General features: G+C 39.4%; 1 long non-coding RNA gene across 1 annotated transcript in view; it reads left to right on the forward strand.

Annotated features, from left to right (window-relative positions):
• Positions 1-3,090: 3,090 nt before the first annotated feature.
• The window catches only part of LOC146401658 (uncharacterized), a 102,965-nt gene continuing 91,763 nt past the window's right edge, over positions 3,091-14,292 (forward strand). The window contains exon 1 of the long non-coding RNA XR_014810611.1: positions 3,091-3,146. This is a non-coding gene — a long non-coding RNA (uncharacterized LOC146401658). The remainder of the gene's footprint in view (positions 3,147-14,292) is intronic.

Consider the following 14,292-nt stretch of genomic DNA (forward strand, 5'->3'; position numbering starts at 1 on the left):
ATATATATCTACACGCATATAGGAGTCATTCTGAACAAAAGAACTGAAATGGGATACTATTTAATGGTCATTGTCATTGGTTGTTTTGTAAGTTATTCTGTAGAACAAGGGCAAAGAACCTGGGAATTAATTAGAGTTCTCACCAGAGCATGTGATTGCTGTTCCCACTTAGTACTGAGGTAAACTTGACTTTCTTTTCTAGATAACATTAAGTAGAAGGTGTTTTTTTTTTCCCCTCTCAAGCATGACTTTTATTTAAAGTTTTTATCAATTTTGGACTCTGTAGCAAATATTGAATACATCTTGTGTAATAGATGACTCATAGTTGTTGGCTCAAGAAAATCTATATTTTTAATTCTACTTAGTCTAAATAAATGCTTTTTGTAATGAGTGCTCATGGTTAGAAATGGATTAAATAAACTCTCGGAAAAAAAAACAAAAACAAAACCAAAAACAACCGACATTCCCACTCCCACCCAAACAAATAAAAATTGAGTTTCTTTTTCAATCTTTTAAAAGATTTTTTTTTGTTGTCCTTTGGCTTGAATGTCGCAATACATTATATTTTAATCCAAGGCAGGAAAAAATAGGGGGCATTATGGTATAGCAGTTGAGAGGACTGACTTTAGTCCATCAGAGACAGGGGTTCAAGGCTTCTATCTGCTACTTACCTGTCTGATCATAAGATCTTAGGAAAATGAGGCCTCAGTCTTCCCATTAACATAAGGAAGGAAGCTGATTTAAACTTATAGGGTTACTGTAAGCATTCAGTGAATGTGTGTAAACTATTTAGCCCAGTACCTGTTATGTTGCTTAGTTATCATTTATTTGATTTTATTGTACTTTTTTTCTGGAGATAATCAGTTGTCTGAATTTCAGCTTTCTTTTCCCCCCAACCCAGTGACCATCATCTTACCTTTTTCTCTTTTTTCTTTTTTTCTTTTTTTTGTCTGCCCCACAGCCTATGGAAGTTCTAGGTTAAGGATCAGATCCAAGCCTCAGTTGCAACCTTCCATGCCACAGCTGCAGCAATGTTGGTTTTTTTGTTTTGTTTTGTTTTCAGGGCCATATCTGCAGCACGTGGAAGTTCCTAGGCTAAGGGTTGAATCTGAACTACAGCTGCTGGTCTACGCCACAGCAAAGTGGGATCTGAGCCGTGTCTTTGACCTACACAATTCATGGCAACACTGGATCCTTAACCCACTGAATGAGGCTAGGGATTGAACCCACATCCTCATGGATACTAGTCGGGTTTATAACATGCTGAGCCACAATGGGAGCTCCCCGAATCCTTTAACTCACTATGCTGGGCCAGGGATTGAATATGCATCCTGGTGCTACAGAGATGCCACTGATCCCATTGTGCCATAGCAGAAACTCCACCTCTTATTTTAGTATTTACCTCTATATTTTATGAGTAAACAAGTTTATTCTCATTTTTCCTTTTATCGAACCTACCTTTTTCCTCTCTTTAGTTTTTTTTTTTCTTTTTTAAGGACCACACCTGAGGCATATGGTGTTGAATCAGAGCTGTGCTGCCCAACTATGCCACAGCCACATCAATGCCAGCTCCTTAACCCACTGAGCAAGGCCAGGGATCACACATGCATCCTCATGAATATTAGTTAGGTTCTTAACCTGCTGAGCCACAGCAGGAACTCCACCACCCTAGATTTTCATTTTGTTGTTGTGGTTCCAAAACTTTTTATTTTTACTTTTAGGGCCGCACCTGTGGCATATGGAAGTTCCCAGGCTAGCAGATGAATCAGAGTTGCAGCCACTGGCCTACAACACAGCTCACGGCAATGCCAGATTCTTAGCCCACTGAGTGAGGCCAGGGATCGAACCCGCATCTTTATGAATACTGGCCGGGTTCATTACCACTGAGCCACAACGGGAACTCCATCACCCTAGATTTTAATTCTGTTAATGTGATTCCAAAGCTTTTTTTTTTTTTTAAAGAAGCAAAGGCTTTATTACAAAACTTTCTAAAGTCATGAAATATAATGTGCATGTGGAAAAGTATATATATCCTAAATATACACATTGAGAAACTCTAAGAGAATAAGCCATGTGTACCAGCCTAGGTTAAGAAACAGAACATGGCAGTGTTCCTGAGGCTTCCCACCTGCCTTGTCCCAGGTACAAACCCCTTTTTTTTTCCTCTCAAAGTTTCTTCTGACCTTGATGATAATTGCTGCCTTATTTTTTTAAATAGTTTTGACATCCTAAGTATTCATCGCTTAATATCATCGTTTAGCTTTTAAACTTTATATACAAGAAATCAACCAATATGAATTTTTTTTGTCTGGCTTCTTCCACAAGTCATTGTATTTGTGGCACTCATCTGTCTTGTGATTCGCTGTAGGCTGCACATTTTCATTTCTGTCTAGTATCCCTTTGTTGTGTATATCACCACACTGTAGTGTCTGCCATGGGACAGTTGGGTTGTTTATGGTTTTTGGCTACTAAAAATGCGGCTATAAACATTCTTTAAATAATTTTAAAAATACAAATTATATGTATTTAAGATATACAACCTACTTTTAAGTACATATACATGGTGAAATGATTACTGCAGTCAAACTAATGAACATATTTTCTCCTCATACAGTTTTTTTTTTTTTTTTTTTTTTTTTTGTGATTAGAACACCCGAAATCTCTCTCAGCAAATTTCCAGTATTTGATATGGTATTATAAACTTGAAATTTGTATCCTGGTGTGCCCAATGATATTGTTTGTAGTAAATGTTATATCCACGAGAGGGTTTATTAGCTAATGGAGCATCCATATAATCAAGTCTAACAGACATTGTCATACCATTCCCCAGGGCAATGCTGTGTGCTATAGTGCTTTTATTTCCTTAAAATCAGTCATTTTTACCCTCTTATTTCAGCCTGCTCCTTCTTTGTCCAGCTTTTCTTCATTCGATCCTGTGTCTTTTTATACTGTTCTTAGAATACCAAGCAGTTTGGAAATTTTTTTTTCTGGAGTTTAAGAAGATTTGATTTTCAGAAGTTAGCTGTGTTTTTCCTGGTCTTTTCCATAGTGTTCTCTTCTCTTTATCTTGTGTTTTTTTTCCCCCCGTAGACTCGTGGTGGCTTTTCTTCTTTTCTTTGAACAAGGTGCGATGCTCCACAGACAGGGTGAGTAGACTTTTTCTTGTTCCCCTTCACCCATATCTTCCACAAACTGTATTGAGGTATTGATATGGTCTCTTTGTTGGAGGAGATGTGAAGGGCAGGTTGGTGTATTGTGCTTTCAACCCAATTTCTCATTTCTAAGTAGGCATTTTTTCAGCTGACATACCATCTGTTTTTAATGCTTGATTCTGTGATATGTGAACCACTATAATGCACAAAAACTTCAATCCTGGGTTTACCGTTGTGGCTCAGCAGGTTAAGGACATGATGTTGTCTCTGTGAGGATGCAGGTTTAATCCCTGGCCTCACTCAGTGGGTTAAGGATCCAGTTTGCCGTGAGGTGTGGCAAGGCTTGGATCCCGCCTTACTGTGGCTGTGGTGTAGGCTGGCAGCTGCCACTCCGATTTGAGCCCTAGCCTAGGAACTTTCATGTGCTGCAGGTGCAGCTATAAAAAGAAAAAAAAATTAAAAAAAACCCCTACAATCCCCAATATCAGTGTTTCTATGGCAGAGGATGTGGATGTCACCAGTCCTTCCCTGCATCTCCTGATACCTTGGTCCACATACTTATCACCCCACTCCTTTCTGGCCTCTGCAGTTTGCCTGAATGTGGAGATTTGGAGGAGTGGGGTAGGGAAGGGGAGTCTTGTGTGGTGTTGGGCTCGACACGTAGAGAAGCACCCTAGGAGCACAGGGAGCAGCTCTCTTCTTCTCTGGTTGCTATGTTCTTTTGGACTCTGAGTCGGGGGACTGAAAGTGAGGGAATAGAAATATCTTTTTTGAATTTTAAACAAAGCTGCAAACCCTGGTTGGGGGTTAGTGGCAGGCAGGAGCCTGAGGGGACCCTCTGGGAGGCTGGTAATATTCTGTGTTTTTTAAAGGTTAAAAATAAATTTAGGTTGTGTATTTTTTCCCCCAAGTGGCTTCTTTTTCATGATGCAGACCAGAGTATGAGCGTGATGAACAACAGTTAGGTTTTCCTCAGTATATTTTCAAATACCTTTTTCTTTATGCTGATTCCACTAAAATTGTGGTGTGAGGTTATTGATCACTTATTTATGTGTTTGGTGGGTTTTGTCTTATATTTCCTTGGAGTATTTAGTGCAAACATAGGAGCATCTTCGTGGGAGGATGTTAAATTCTACTTTGACCTAGAAATTACAATACATTACCTTTATCAAATAGAAAAACATGAGGGCAAGGTATATATTATTAAATCTTCTGTACTGTGTCAGCTGGAAACATTACACTAAAGATGCATTATGGAGTCCCCTTTGTGGTGCAGCGGAAACGAATCTGACTAGGAACCATGAGTTTGCGGGTTCAATCCCCAGCCTTGCTCAGTGGGTTAAGGATTTGGTGTTGCCTCCATGAGCTGTGGTGTGGTGTAGGTCGCAGATGCGGCTTGAATTTGACGTTGCTGTGGCTGTGACGTAAGCTGGTGGCTATAGCTCTGATTTGACCCCTAGCCTGGAAATCTCCAAATGCTGCGGGTACAGTCCTAAAAAAAAAAAAAAAAAAAAAGATGCATTAGTATCTGTTCAAAGAACCAAACCTAAATTTACCTTGTCATTTTATGGGGTAATGGTACGAGTTTTAGGCTGACTACTGAGATTTTTAAAAATTTACCTTTTGAGATATTAAACTGATTTTACATAAAGTCAGCATTAAAGAGGATGGTTGATGACATCTAGTGAATTGAAGATGTCAAGATAGACAATCCACATAGTTAAAAATGTTATCTCCTTTCACATACCATTAGTATAACATGTGCTTTGAGGAGTAAAATCTAACAGTTTTTCCTGAATTAATATATTTTTAAATGTACAAGAACAGTACTTTGCAAACCTGATTTTGCATCAGAGTCAACTGAGGGGTTTGTGAAAAGTACATACTTTTTCACTATCACAAGCAAACTTAACCTAGCCAGCATATCCATGGGTGTGCCAGAATATAGGTCTGGCATTTTAATGCACGGGACTGGGGCACACAGCTCTTGCTTTTCTAAGCTTCTGAGATACTACCCTTATGGGTATATCTGGCCCAGAAGGGTCGTTGGACTGGTGTCAGGTCTGGTCTCCTGGTCTCAAGTGCCTCTTGCACCTGGACTCTCCTGAAGGGATAAGAGACTGTCTTTCGAGAAGGAGTTGCTAGAATTTTGTAACCATTTAAGGAGTTGGGATGGATTGTAGGGGACAAGGGGCCATGTAAGCTTAGTAGTGTCATGCTTAGGTCGTTAAAACTTGAATGTGTGGGGTCATGGAGGAAGCTCAAAATACCATGGGAAATCAGTGGTGAGGCTGGGGATGGTTATTTCCTACTGGCTGCAAATGTCAAGGCATTATGGTGGAGTGGAAACAACATGGGCAATGTGAGCATAAAGACTTGTGCAGCTGATCCTTGAACGACATGGGTTTGAACTGCGAGGGTCCACTTAAACGTGGATCTTTTTCAGGCCTAAGTCTTGTGGTGCTATGAGATCCACAGATGCAGAACCAGGGATATGGAGGAACCAGAAGAACAGAGCAACTGCATATATGGAGGGCCAACTATAAATTGTACACAGATTTTATTAGCTGCATGGAGTGGGGGTCGGGGCCCCTAACCCCTCTGTTTTATTTGGGTCAACTGTATTTGAATTCAAGTTTTTACATTTTATAAGTGCTTACCTTGACAACATTAATTTCCTTGTCAGAGCATCAGTTTTCTCATCAGTAAAAGTACTGGAAGATGATACTATCTCATTGAGTTGTTGTTGAGAAAATGACATGTGAATTTGAAAATGCTTTAGTATAGTGCCTGGGACATAGAAGGTAATCAATAAATGTTATTTTCCCCTTTTCTCTTTACATTCTCCTTGTTCTCAATTCACCATGAGTTTTTAGGCCATATTTTTGCTATGGCAGTTTTAAAGCAAAAACAATACAAAAATCAAGAATTCCAGGAGTTCCTACTGTGGCTCAGTGGTAATGAATCTGAGCAGTATCCATGAGGATATGTGTTTGATCCCCGGCCTCACCCAGTGGGTTAAGCATCTGGTGCTGCCGTGAGCTGTGTTGTCGGTTGTAGATGCGGCTTGGATTTGGTGTTGCTGTGGCTGTGGTGTAGGTCAGCAGCTGCAGCTCCAGTTTGACTCCTGGCCTGGGAACTTCCATATGCTGCAGATGTGGCCCTAAAAAGCCAAAAAAAAGAAAAAAAGATTTCCACTCATTCATTCATCAGTCAACAAATATTTCCCAAGTACCTTTTCCCAGTTGTACTTTATTGTATAATAAACTCCAAAAACTTAGTGGCTTAAAACAGTAAAACTTTATTTTCTAAGAGTTGTGCAAAATGGGCCCAGCCAGGGAGTTCTGCTGATCTTACTGATGGTCACGCCTTCATTCTGCTTATAGGTTGAGTGGGGGTTGGATTAAATTGGGACAGTGGGGTGATGGGGCTTTTCTTCAGCAGAGTCACTCAACTTGGTACTTAGTAACTCAAAACTCCCATGAGCTCAAAAGCAGAAGTTGCAGGTCTTCTCAAGGCTTAGGCTGGCATCTGGTACAGTGTCAGTCCCACTGCATTCTATGATTAAAGCCAGTCACACGGTGTACCCTAATTATATGCAGAGGGAAGCACATGAGTTTGGGGTCATTGGAAGCCAGCGATATGATAGAGTATCACAGTGACTATTGCATTGGCAGATATTGACAAAGGAGTGGGGAGGTAAGGAAGTGAAACTGATGTTGAAAGTTTACATCCTAGATGGGGATATGACAAAAGTGCAGGTATTGTTAAGTACCACTGAATTAAGGCCATGAGGCCTTGTTCTTGTGCATAATCTGTGCTAGGAGAGGGAATGGAATGCGGAGGCAAGGTCACAGATACATGGCGAATGAAGGAGATTCTTGAGAGACGAGTAGGGGTTTCCCTTGGAGGAAGAAGGTGGGCTGTGTGCCTCAGCAGTCATTAAGCTCTGTGATAGTTCATACCCCACACTTGGGATGTTTAGAGTCCTTTTCCAAGCCACCACACCAGTCCTCAGACGCCTTCTGATTTTTTGGGCAGAGGTTAGCTCGGGAGGGAAAGAAATGTGGGCACATGTGTGGTCACAGCAAAGAGGATAAAGCTTGGCATGTAAGATCATCTGTTACTTTAGGGTTGGTCTACCTTTGGGGTGTATTTGTTTCTTCTGCAGGAACATGCCTGAGTTTTCATTGCTGGCGTTTTCCAAAGGCACAGCAACTGAGGTTATCTTCTGTTCTTTCTGTGGTTTTTGTTGTTGTTGAGGTCACACTGGTTTATAACAGTATATAAATTTCATATGTGTAACATTATATTTCAACTTTGGAATGCACGACAGTATGCTTACTGCCAAAACTTTAGATTCTATTTGTTATTGTACTGTTGACCCCCTTTATCCATTTCATTCCTCCTCTCCTTTGCTCCTGGAAACCTCTATTCTGTCCTTTGTATCTGCTTGTTTGTTTTTATTTGGTTTGCTCTGTATATATATATATATAAATATGCATATATATAATATATTTATATAAATATATAAACATTTGTTTATGATATATATTTAATATATAAAAAATATGTATTTCTGTTTGTGTTTGTTTTTTGCATTGCACATGAGTGAAATCCTACAGTATTTGTCTTTCTCTGTCTGGCTTATTTCACTTAGCATAATGCCCTTGAGGTCCATCCATATTGCTATGATTGTCAAGATTTCATATTTTTTTGATGACTGAGTAGTATTACATTGTGTGTGTGTGTGTATGTGCATGTGTGTGTGTGTGTGTGTATACATACACACCACACCGCCTTTATCCATTTACCTGTTGATGGACACTAAGATTGTTTCCATATCTTGGCTATTGTACATAGTGCTGTGATGAACATAGAGGTACATGTATTTTTTTTTTTTTTGAATCTGTGCTTTTGCATTCTTCAGATTAGAACTACCATTTGATAGCTCTCTTACGGAGTCTCCAACTGTTTTCCATTGTGGCTGTGCCAAGTGACATCCCTATCAATAGTATGGGTGTCTCCTTTTCTCCACATCTTCTCCAATACATGTTGTTTCTTATCTTTTTAAATCTTCTGTTCTTGAAATCCTGTTTATCTCACAAGATAGGATTTCCAATTTAAAATTCTATTTTTGCAAAGAGACCAATACTCTCCCTGTTCTATATCTGACTTTATGTGTTAAGTTTAAAATTTCAGTCATACTCTACATATTTGATGCTCATAAATGGGCTGACTTGACACACAAAAATCTCTGTCTTTGAACAAGTATCATGGGAAGAAAGAGCATTTCAGGTCAAAGATTCAAGTTCATATTCTTCAAGTTCTTTAACTTCTCTGGCTTTCTGTTCCTTTGTAGTAAGTGGTTTTCTATAATAATATAAACTTTCCCAACCAGCTCACCAAGGTGAGAGGAGAATTAAATGACATAATGACATATACATGGCATAGAACAATTTGAAGATTAAGAATACCATATCAATGTTATTTAGTCACCTTACTTCCTTTGTGGAATAAGTAAAATATTGTTATTGTTATCCAATATACGGAACATAGTAGGCACTCAGATGTCGACAGAATCAATATCATGAATTTAGAAAAGCCCTCCCCCACAACTGGATAGTTGATCAATTTGAAGCTGAATAAATGGTAATGTAACTGTTAGCTAAATTAACCACGTGTGCATTGGTAACCTGATATTCAGTATGCTAGAAAATGGCTTTTAAATCTGCAGAAAATGTTTTCTTGTTATCAAGCCTCAGTGGCTTCAGTTGTAGAAAAAAACCCCAGTAAATGTGGTTAAATGTTTTTTTGTTTGTTTGTTTTTTGTAGGCCCCCCACACTGGGAACAGATTTGAAAGACACCCGTATGCTTATTAAGTACCTTCAGATTGAAATCTTAACTGGTTATCACCTCTCAAACAGTTAATCTTCAAGTGAAAGTGTTAATCTTGCCATCTTTGCTTTTTGATTTTAACTTATTCCAGCTAAGTCAGAAGATCCTTCTAAAAAAACCTGAAATAGTCTAGGACAAGGGTTGGCAGAGTATGGCCCCTGAGCCAGTTCTGGTACTCTGCCTGCTTGTAAATAGCCTACAAGCTAAGAATATGTGTTTCTCAGTTTTAAATTGCTGAAAGAGAGACAAAAGAAGGTAATATTTTATGACACATGAAAAGTATGTGAAATTCAAATTTCAGTACCATTAATAAAGTTTTATTGGAACTCAGCCACGCTCATTCATTTCTGTGTTGTCCATGGCTGCTTTCCTGCTAGAGTTGAGTACCTGCAACAGAGACCATGTGGCCCACAAAGCCTGAATTTGTACCATCTGCTCCATTACAGAAAAAGTTCACTGATCTCTGCTCTAGGCCCTTCAAAAAGGAAACAGAGCATCTGGAATTTTCCCTACAGTGTAAGGAGTGGCCGACATTTGGGATTTCTGGGTAGGGAGTCAGGAGCATCTAGGGTCCTCTCACCCCTGAACACACTGTCTGTTGGCCCCAATGATGGGCATTTCTTCCACTGTTGGTGGAAGTGTCAGCCCTGTCAAGACTTGAAGGTTTACACGGTCTCTCTCTCTGCAAAAGGAATTTTCTTATTCAGTGACTATGTGTACAATATACACTAATGATACATTTGATATTAGGTTAGAAGCTTAAGGATAGTGAAAGTCTCTGCTCTCCAAGAAATTGCTGTCTAGGTGGATGAAATAAGATGGACACACAAAATCTGGGACAGTATTTGTGCTAAGTTGGTAGGATGACACGTGCGCACGCACATGTGTGTGTAGCATTATTCCTTTTGGTGTCAGAATCCCTCTTCTTTTTGGGATCCTCCCTTCCCCTTCCCTTCTCAGTGCATGGTTTTGGTTGGAGCTGATTGTGATCTCTGTCCTTGAGGCGGGCATATAACACAGGACTGGGTCTCTTACCAGTCGCCCTAGGACTTCTGCTAAAACTTTTGGAGTGTCCTTTTATCCTGGGATTACATATGCCACCTTGTAGGGAGTGCCTGCCTGAGAATTAAAATGCACAGAGGGAAAACAGAGCTAAAGACATAGAGGAGGAAGCAGAGATTCCAATGACACTGATTGAACCTCTGGACACAGCTGGGCCTTAATTCCTTTCATTTCCTGCCACGGGAACCAAGGCAGTTCATTTATTAAATTTCTTGCCAGTTAGAGATAAGACAATATGGATTTGAGTTCCAGGATGAGTGGCGTGAACAGCAAGGCAGGAAATCAGAGTCCAAGGTCAGAGGGAGCTGATGCCACTGGGGAAGCTGCTCTTGAAGAGGTACACTTAGCTGGGCTGAGAAGGATGAAGGGTATAGGTTTGGAGGAGAGGGAGACTAAGGGAGAGGAAAAGTGTGTGGAAAGAAAAATCTCTTCCATTATTGAAATGTAAACAGTAAAATGTGAGAAAGTAGATGAAAGCAGTCCAAAAGCCAAGTCAATTCTTGCAAAAGTAGAAGTAAACAAAACTCATCCCAGACCTTCATGCCTTCAAACAGTTCTTTTTCTTAGTTAAGGCAGGCTAAATTTTTCTTAGAACAGTATTTGGAAAGAAAAATGAAATGTGAAGGGAGAAAGATGGCACTTATTAACTAATTCTTCTAAACAGTAGTTTGAATGATAACAACAACATTTTGTATCCATCTGGGTTGAACAGGAAGACTTGAGACTTCTGGTTTCAGGCCACCCAGACTCACAGATACAGTAACATCAGATACAATAATATCAGATCTGGCCTTTAGCATTTGAAAGGGGAATTTGACCTTTAAGTTTTAAAGGAAATGATAAACAAAGGGATTATATAATTAAAAATCTGTTTCTGTCTCTTAAAAGCAATTCAATTTAGGTCAGGAGCCAACAGTCTCCCTTTCCCTCTAATTGTTTTACTTGGCTCCTGGTACCTTGTTCTTGTTTCTCCTGTGTATAGCTCATTAATGTTGGGCAGAAGTTCTCAGTTGGGTGCACTGCGCTAATAGGGAAAGAAGAGAGGCAGCACTGTCATCCCAGAGAAGTTAATATTGGATTCAAAATAGAATGATGAATAAGAACATGTGCCTCTTACACGCCTCTTAGTAGCAAACTCTCACTTGGAACTTGTTTTCACTCGACATTTTTGGTAAACCTATGAAGAAGCATGGGGTAAAAATATTCAGTCTCATTTGGCTGCTAGGGTGCTGGGGCTGTTCACTTCTACCCAGGTCATCTTACCTTTAACATTTAAAGAGAGACCAAGTAGAAATGTTACAAAAAAATCATGCAGATGGTTATTCAAATATAATTAATATTAATCAAGACCACACAACTAAACCAATCAGTTGTAATTCTGAGGATAAATGATAAAAAGATAAGTCGTTGAAAAGTACAAAAGACTGGAGTTTCCATCATGGCTCAGTGGTTAATGAATCTGACTAGGAACCATGAGACTGCGGGTTTGATCCTTGGCCTTGCTCAGTGGGTTAAGGATCCAGTGTTGCCGTGAGCTGTGGTGCAGGTTGCAGACGTGGCTCGGATCCTGCGTTGCTGTGGCTCTGGTGCAGGCTGGTGGCTACAGCTCCAATTAGACCCCTAGCCTAGGAACCTCCATATGCCGTGGGAGCGGCCCAAAGACCAAAAAAAAAAAAAAAAAAAAAAAAAAAAAAGTACAAAAGACTAATTAAAAATTTTACTTTTCACTAGGTAATAAATTCATAAGTTTCAAACCTCAAAAAACATGAAGAGGTTTATCTCTGTCCCACATCAGTTCTGTTAAAAGTTTCTTATTTATCCTTCCAGATAACTTTTATGCATGTAGAAGCTGATCTGATATATATTCTTTATTTTCCTTTCTTTTGTGAACAATTGATTGTCATACTTTACACATTTTCTTCGTCTTCATTTTGCTTTTTCACCTAATACATGTTGGAGATGCGAAGACTGATGATCTTAAAAGAGCAGTAGGTGTGGACCCTGAAGATTTGTGTACAAATCTTATCACTGTATCTATAGCATACTATTGCTTGCTTTTAGAAAGAGAAATAGTAGAAAAAAGTAAATGCTGGGTAACCATGTGGATGATAATCTTCAGCCATAGTTTCTTAGCTCTGTATGGCAGCCTTTTAAACTTTTTACACATGTAAGTCTTATTTCTTGTAGAAAAAAATGGAAAATAGAAATAAGCAAAAAGAAAAATCATTCATAATTTTTGCTTCTCAAAGATGTCCATTTTCCTCTTGGTGTTTACTGATAATCTTTCCGTCCTTCTCTCTTCCTCCTTGTTGTTTTGTCTCTCTCTTTCCCGGTGCAGACACGTACATGTATGTACACATATACGCATGTTCACAGATACATGCTAACACACAGATTTTAAAAAGGAGATCACATTATACATATAGTTTTGCAGTCTGATTTTCTCACCTAACAACTTTCCATGTTAATGAAAATGGATGTATACAATAGCTTTAAATCACAGCCAATAATCCTACTGCATGGATGATCCATAAATTATTTTACCAATCCCCTGTAGTTGAATACTTCAGCAACCTCAAATATTTTACTATCATAAACAACTTCACACTCTGCAACATTCTTTTTTTTTTTTTTTTTGTCTTTTTAAGGGCCGCACCCATGGCATATGGAGGTTCCCAGGATAGAGGTTGAATCAGAGTTATAGTTGCTGGCCTACACCACAGCCACAGCAACGCCAGATCAGAGCTGCGTCTGTGACCTACACCACAGCTCATAGCAACACCAGATCCTTAACCCACTGAGTGAGGCCAGGGATCAAACCTGCAATCTCATGGTTCCTAGTCAGATTCATGTCTGCTGCACCACGACAGGACCTCCTTTTTTGTTTGTTTGTATGTTTTTTTTTTTAGTCTTTTTATGCAACATTCTTAAGTGCTTAATGTCTTATGGATAGGAGATTTTCAGATACTTTGCCAAAAGATATTTATGTCACCTTTCTACTTTTTTTTCCTTCCCTTCCCATCCCTTCCCTTCCTCTCCCTCACTCCCCTGTGTCTTTCTTTTTTTTGGAAACACTACCACTGTAATGTGTTTCATTTTGTCCTGGTAAGATAATGAGTCTGAATCAGGGTGGGCAGCTGGGAAGGAGACTGCGGAGGCTTTAACAGCTGGTGGTAAAGAAGGAGAGAGGTTTCTGCCTCTGAAAACATTCCATGGTCATTAAGGCAGTGTACAGCTCTGCCTTTACACACGCCTCCCAAGCTGATGTATGCCATCCTTCTCTGATGATGCCTCTTTTCTCTTCTGGAGTTTGTCTTGATATAGTATTTTAATGAGAGCTCACTGGCAATAAAAATGCAACCATGTGGCCTAAATATTTAGCCTCCTAAGGTGATTATTTAGAAAGACAAGACTTATTTGGATGCATAAGTTCTGATGTGTGTGTTTGAAACAAGAAGCCTCACTATCTCATGGAAATGTTAGGCATTTCACCAGGGCAGTCTGTAGGCTACAAGAGGTGGGAGATAAGAGTGGGATGCTGGAAATTAAACAAAATAGCAGCCACTTACCCGAGCCTGTTGAAGAAGAAAAATACATTTGAATAGTGTGAGACCAGCCATAATTATATTATGTCTTAATTTGCATCTCATCTTCCAGGCAAGTCATGCTGGGTAGCAAAAACAATTAGCATTTGATAATGTAGTAATCCTGTATTCTAGAAAAACATCCCATATATGAAAGCCAAATTAATTCAGAGAATGACGACACTGAACTCACAGGCACCATCTTTGGTTCAGTCTGTGCATGCATGGTTTGTATTTTCTGAGGCAGGGTAGGCAGAGGAAATTCTGGGGATAAGGGTTTCCCTCCTTTGAGGAAGATATATGCTGTCAGTTTTCCTTCAGTTGTTTCAATGTGGTATTGTCTATTTGTGTGTGTTCACATCTGAGCTTTTGGGCTCAATTCTCCAGTCTTTCTCAATGAATTCATAGTTCCTGCGAGCACAGTATCACAGAGGCATGAGCCTTTGTTACTGACAATGGGAGACCAGGATGGGTTTATCCCTTTGTGGATGACTGACTCATCTTTATCTTCAAGTCACCTGACCCTAAGTTTTGAAAATTGGGATGATATTTTCAAGCTGTAGGTTGTTAAAAAAATTAATCTTTCTCACTTCCG

The sequence above is a fragment of the Sus scrofa genome, chromosome 7, assembly GCF_054392235.1.
Source record: "Sus scrofa isolate SSC_HxYL_T2T_F1_AM1 chromosome 7, Sscrofa_HxYL_maternal_Yorkshire_Landrace_v2.0, whole genome shotgun sequence".
Classification (NCBI taxonomy): Eukaryota; Metazoa; Chordata; class Mammalia; order Artiodactyla; family Suidae; genus Sus; species Sus scrofa.